The 5,693-nt window shown below is 38.1% G+C and overlaps 1 non-coding gene across 1 annotated transcript; it reads left to right on the forward strand.

Annotated features, from left to right (window-relative positions):
- Nucleotides 1-5,078: 5,078 nt before the first annotated feature.
- On the forward strand, nucleotides 5,079-5,182 carry LOC118835018. Its single transcript, XR_005009385.1, has one exon. It is a non-coding gene; the product is annotated as a U6 spliceosomal RNA (small nuclear RNA).
- Nucleotides 5,183-5,693: the final 511 nt, after the last annotated feature.

A 5,693-nucleotide genomic window follows, 5' to 3' on the forward strand; every position in this document is an offset into this window, starting at 1 on the left:
TTCTTTGGCTATCCCAAATGCCTAGAATGTTCTCCCTTTTCATCTCTGCTTCTTGGCATCTCTGGCTTCCTTCAAGTCTCAGCTAAAATCCCAAAAGCTGCAAGAGGTTTTCCTGGTCTCCCTCAAAGCTACCACCTTCTCTCAGCAATTATCTCCCATTTATGCTCTCTATATTTTGTATGATAATAAAATTATAAGAATCATTTGCATTTATGTAGGGAACACACATTTATTGAGCACCTACTATGTGCCAGGTTCTGAGTTAAGTGCTTCATAAATATTTCATTTCGACCTCACAACCTGGGTGGTAGGTTCTATTAATATCTCTTTTATAGACAGGAAAACTGAGGCAAATAAAAGTTGTAATTTATCCATGGTCACACAGCTGGTAATTATCTGAGACTGGATCTGAACTCAGGTTTTCCAGACTCTCCAATTCCATCATTTTATCTACTGTGCCAATTAGCTACTTAGCTACTATTATATATACATATATGTGTATATATATATATGTATATATATATATATGTTGTCACACCCATTATTGCTAACTCCTTGAAGAAAGGGACTGTTTTTACCTTTCTTTGTATCCCCAGTACTTTGCACAGTGCCTAGTCCATAGCAAGTGTTTAAGAAACGCTTATTGATGGCGATGATGATGATGATAAAGATATTGAAACATTTGAAGTTAAGGGCGTGAGTGATGGTGGTCAAATCGTACCACTTTTCTCAGCCTCTGTTTCCTCATCCGTAAAACGAGTGAACTTTTAAGGCTCTTCCCAACTCAATCTGTGATCCATTGATACTTTGTTTCTTCTAGGTCCAAGTCTTGTAATACTACACAGGAAGGATAGGAGAGGAAGAAGTTAGATATCATTGGTGGATTGTAACAGCTTGAGCAAGATTTCTAACTCTAATTTAGTCAATCAAGAATAACCATGGTTTAGTGTTGGTGGTGGTAGTGATGGTGGTGGTGGTGGTGTGTGTGTATGTGTGTGTGTGTGTGTGTGTGTGTGTGTTTGTGCGAGTGCGCACATATGTGTGTTTCAGGCTTCGGGGTGGGAGGTTGAGGTCATCCTGACTAGAGTAGAGGTTATAAGTTGCACGTTTTGGGAGGAAGGGTAGATAAAGGGCAACATGGGAAAGTGAGAAATGTGTTGCTGTGGAATCATTGGGTCTGAAATTGACTCCAGGCTCTGATACTAGTTACGTAAGCCCTCTGTTCCTCAGTTTCCTCATGTGTGCACAAGTCTAACTGATCACTATGATTGCTTTCAGCTCTAAATCCATGATTTAAAGAATCTGTTAATTTGGAGAAGATGGGGCCAAATCAAGGAAAGCCTTGAATGTCAGACAGAGAAGTGAAGAACTGATCCTCTTTGGAATCTCTCCTGACAAGGCTACGTAGACAGTGCAGAGATATCTATTCAGCGGCATATAATTGGAGCCAATAAAAGTCCCATCTCATTTCCTGCACCTCTCTACTTACATAATTTTCTGTGATCTCTCCTTTTGTTTGGCCTTCACCTCCTGCCCTCCCATCTCCACAGATGGGTACCTGGCTGATGGATGACCGCCATTTCCCTGTCTTCCTCTCCTGGCACTGTAATGAGGTGGGAGGGATTTCAGTGGCTCATTGGCATGATTGGAACCAATGAAGACATTAATTGCATGATACCTCAGAGGCATTTCTTTCCCTTCAGAGGTGGGACTAGATTATCAATAAAGGTCAGAGCTATTTGTAGTGCTGGCAGGGCTTGGGCATTTCTTAGGATCTTGGTAACCCTATGCCCAGAGGGCAAAACAAGGTGCTCTATTTAACATAGTTCTTGAAGGTCTACAAAATGCTTTATTTTTGAGATAATTTTTGTATTCTCTTTTTTGATTCTCACAACAATGTACTATTATTAGCCCCATTTTGCAGATGAGTAAATTGAGATTCATAAGGGATTTGATGAAAAAATGCAACTGGTACCAAAGCTAGTAAATGAGGACTTGGACCCACGTCTTCCTCACTCCAAAGCAGAGCTCCATTGACTGTATTTCATTGCTCTATTATTCCAGGCAGATTTCTGCTGTCTATAAAAAATCCTAACAATGCCAGTTTGAAAAAAATGGAATGAGAGAGATGGTAATGAAATTCTCATTGTGGTTGGGGGAGGGGATATTCAGGCTGTTTGACATTGGAGAAGTCACTTAGCACTTCTGACCTTAATGTTAATCATCTGTAAAATGAGACATTTGTTTTACATTATCATTGGGAGGAACAAACATGACTTTCTATGTAGAGCTCTTTATAAATCATAAGATAATATATTAGTGTAAATTTTTATTGTTGACATAAATATAATTATTAAACAGCCTACTGAGTACAAACATCGGTCTCTGTGGCCTGTTTACTAGTGCCTTGAAGGATAATGGAGTGAGTGTGGTCTACTGGTAAAGAGTGCTGGATTTAGAGTCAAATGATCTGGGTTTAAACCATATGATCATAGACTTAAAGCTAGAAAGGGACTTATTTGGTCATCTAGATCAAACAATTCATTTAATAGGTTAAAAAAACTGAAGCCCAGACAGTAGAAATGACTTAGCCAAGTTACCCAAATCAGAGGTGAGATTTGAGGCCATATCCTCTGATTGAAGAGCTGAAGCTCTTTCTACTGTACCATGTTGTCTTCTCCAAAGTCAAATAACTTTAATTTTTAAACTCTGCTTACTTGTATGGTGGGTAAATTATTTATACTCTCTGGCCCCTAATTTCCTAATCTGCAATCTATGGTCCTGTGTTCTGTTAAAAATTCAAATATGAAAAATAAATACCTGTTATGTGAAGCTCTTCATGTTCTTTGGGGGCAGCTAGGTGGTGCAGTGTCTATCACTAGAGTTTATTGAATAGGTGTATGACATGGTCAGACCTGCACTGTTCTAGGATAACAGATAATCACTGGGCCTGGAGTCAAGAAGACCTGAGTTCTAATCCAGCTTCAGACATTTACTAGCTGTGTGACCCTGTGCCAATTAGCTACTATTATATGTATAGTAGTATCTTTGCCAAAAAAACCCAACCTCTAAATGGGGTCATGAAGAGTCAGACACAACTGAAAAACAGCAACAACAGCTTATTGGCGTTGGACAGCTTGCTCATTTCACTGAGCCTGGAATAGTACAGGGGTAGCCAAATGAGATCCATGGTCACTAAAAAAGGGACAGCCTGGGATCCAAACTGGATAAAATAAATTGATGAATATATACTGCTCACCCTGTGACTTGTAGTTGATTAATTCCATTAGTACAGAAATCTGGTGGAGGCACTATAGACAGTAATTGAGTTCCAAAGTGAATTCAAGGAAGCCAAGAACACATTTGGGGAGTTCTGCAAGGGTTTCAATGATTGGAAGCTGCTCTCTGTAACCAAAGCCTATCTTTTTAACACAGCATTTCTCTGGGTTTGCTATATGGCTACTCAATGGGATCAGGAGGCTGAATATTGCAGGTGACTATAGAGTCATTGGAAATATCTATGGTGGATGAACGTAGGCTACAAAATATGGCCAATGAATGTTTTTCAAGTGAGTTCTATAAAAGACAAAATCAAGCATATGTGGGACTCAAAAAGAAAATAGGATGATCATGTAATGAGAGCAGAGGAGAAAAATTGGTCTGTCAACAAACATTTATTAAGCACCAACTATATGATAGGTACTGAGCTGAATGTTGTGGATAAAAAGTAAGGCAAAAGATAGATCTTGCTCTGAAAGGACTCACATTCTAGTGGAAGAGATAACATCAAAACAAGCATGTACAAATAAACTTTATACCATATAAGTTGGAGATAATCTCAGATGGAAGGCACTAAGATTAAGGGGTATTAGGAAATGCTTTCTGTTATAGATAAGAATCTAGATGGAGATTCCAGGGAAATTAGGAGGTGGAGATGAAGAAGAAGAACATTTTAGGCATAGGAAACAGCCAATGAAAATGCTTGGAGTCAGGAACTGGAGTGTTTTGTTCAAGAATTGCAATGAAGCTAGTGTGACTTATTCACAGAGTTTGCGAAGATAAGAAAGGTATAAGAAAATTGGGAAGGTAGGAGGGAATATAATGCAGAAGATTTTGCATGCCAAACAGTGGATACCCGGGGTAACTGAGAGTCACTAGAGTTTATTGAATAGGAGTATGACATGGTCAGACTTGCACTGTTCTAGCATAACAGAAAATCAATCAACAAGCATTTATTTAGCACCTGTTATGTGCAGGAATTGTGCACTGAGGATACAAAGAAAGACAAAAATATAATCTTTGCATTTAAGGAACATTAATGGAAGAAACTTACAATGATGATAATAATAACATGTACATTTTATTTAAAATAATAATAAATAGCACACGAGATATGTACAGAGTAAATGGAAGGTAATCTGAGAGGGAGGGCAATAGCAGCTGAGGAGGACCAAGTAAGTGGTGCACTGGAATCCATGAGATATAAATAGCATGTGAAAAGGGCTTCTATCATTGGATATATGTTCTATAGAGGGTTTATAGAAAGGCAAACACACAGACAACTCGAGGAGAAGTCTTGGATTGTTGGTGATTGTCACTGATAGAGAAAAGGGGTGTAGCCAGCAGGTAAGATCATGGATCCACTAAGATTTCTGAGGTCTCATCCTCCTCTTCCTCTTCCCCTTCATCATCCTTTTTCTCCTATTATTCCTCTGCTATTTTGCCTATCTTTTCCTCCTCCCTAGCCTCAGGTTTGTCCTCCTCCCCTTCTTCTTTCTCTTCATTATTATTATGATGATGTGTAGCTAACCTTAGGTTCTTGAAGTCTATGCCATCAGAGCACAAGCTAGAAGCACAAGATAAAAGCTAAAAAGGCTATAAGTACTGAGACATTGATAGAAGGAATGTCTATTACTGAGGGACTAGTTAACTAAGTGAACTTTGGGGTGATATTTCTTTTGTTTTCTTTTTACCACAGTAATTCTTGAAGTTTACCTTTTAAGTTAAAGGGGAGGGAAAGGTTCAATCTCTATGAAGCAATCGATCAACAAGTAGTTATTAAGGAACTCCTATATGGTGCTTGCTTTGGCCACACATTTACCAAAATTGAAATGATACAGAGAAGATTAGATGGCTTCTGCGTAAGGATGACACGCAAATTCATGAAGAGTTTCATATTTTTACATGATCTAGGTATACAGTCTGATACTATAAACAAATTAGGGGAGCAAGGAATAATTTGTCTGTCAGATTTATGGGGAATTGAGGAATTTATGACCAAACAAAGGATAGAGAGAATTATGAGATGCAAAATGGATAATTTTGATTGCATTAAATTGAAAAGTTTTTGCACAAAGCCAATGCAACTGTGATTAAGAGAGAAGCAGAAAACTGGGAAAGAATTTTTACATTAATGTCTCTGATAAAGGCCTCATTTCTAAAATATATAGAGAACTGAGTCAAATTTACAAGATCACCAGTCATTCCCCAAATGATAAATGGTCAAAGGATATGAAAAGGCAGTTTTCGGAGCAAGAAATTAAAACTATCTATAGTCATATGAAAAAAATGCTCTAAATCACTACTGATTAGAGAGACGCAAACTCTGAAGTACCACACCACACCTATCATATTGGCTGAAATGACAAAACAAGAAAATGATAAATGTTGGAGAAGATTTGGGAAAGTTGGAA

This window comes from Trichosurus vulpecula, chromosome 1, assembly GCF_011100635.1.
Source record: "Trichosurus vulpecula isolate mTriVul1 chromosome 1, mTriVul1.pri, whole genome shotgun sequence".
NCBI lineage: Eukaryota > Metazoa > Chordata > Mammalia > Diprotodontia > Phalangeridae > Trichosurus > Trichosurus vulpecula.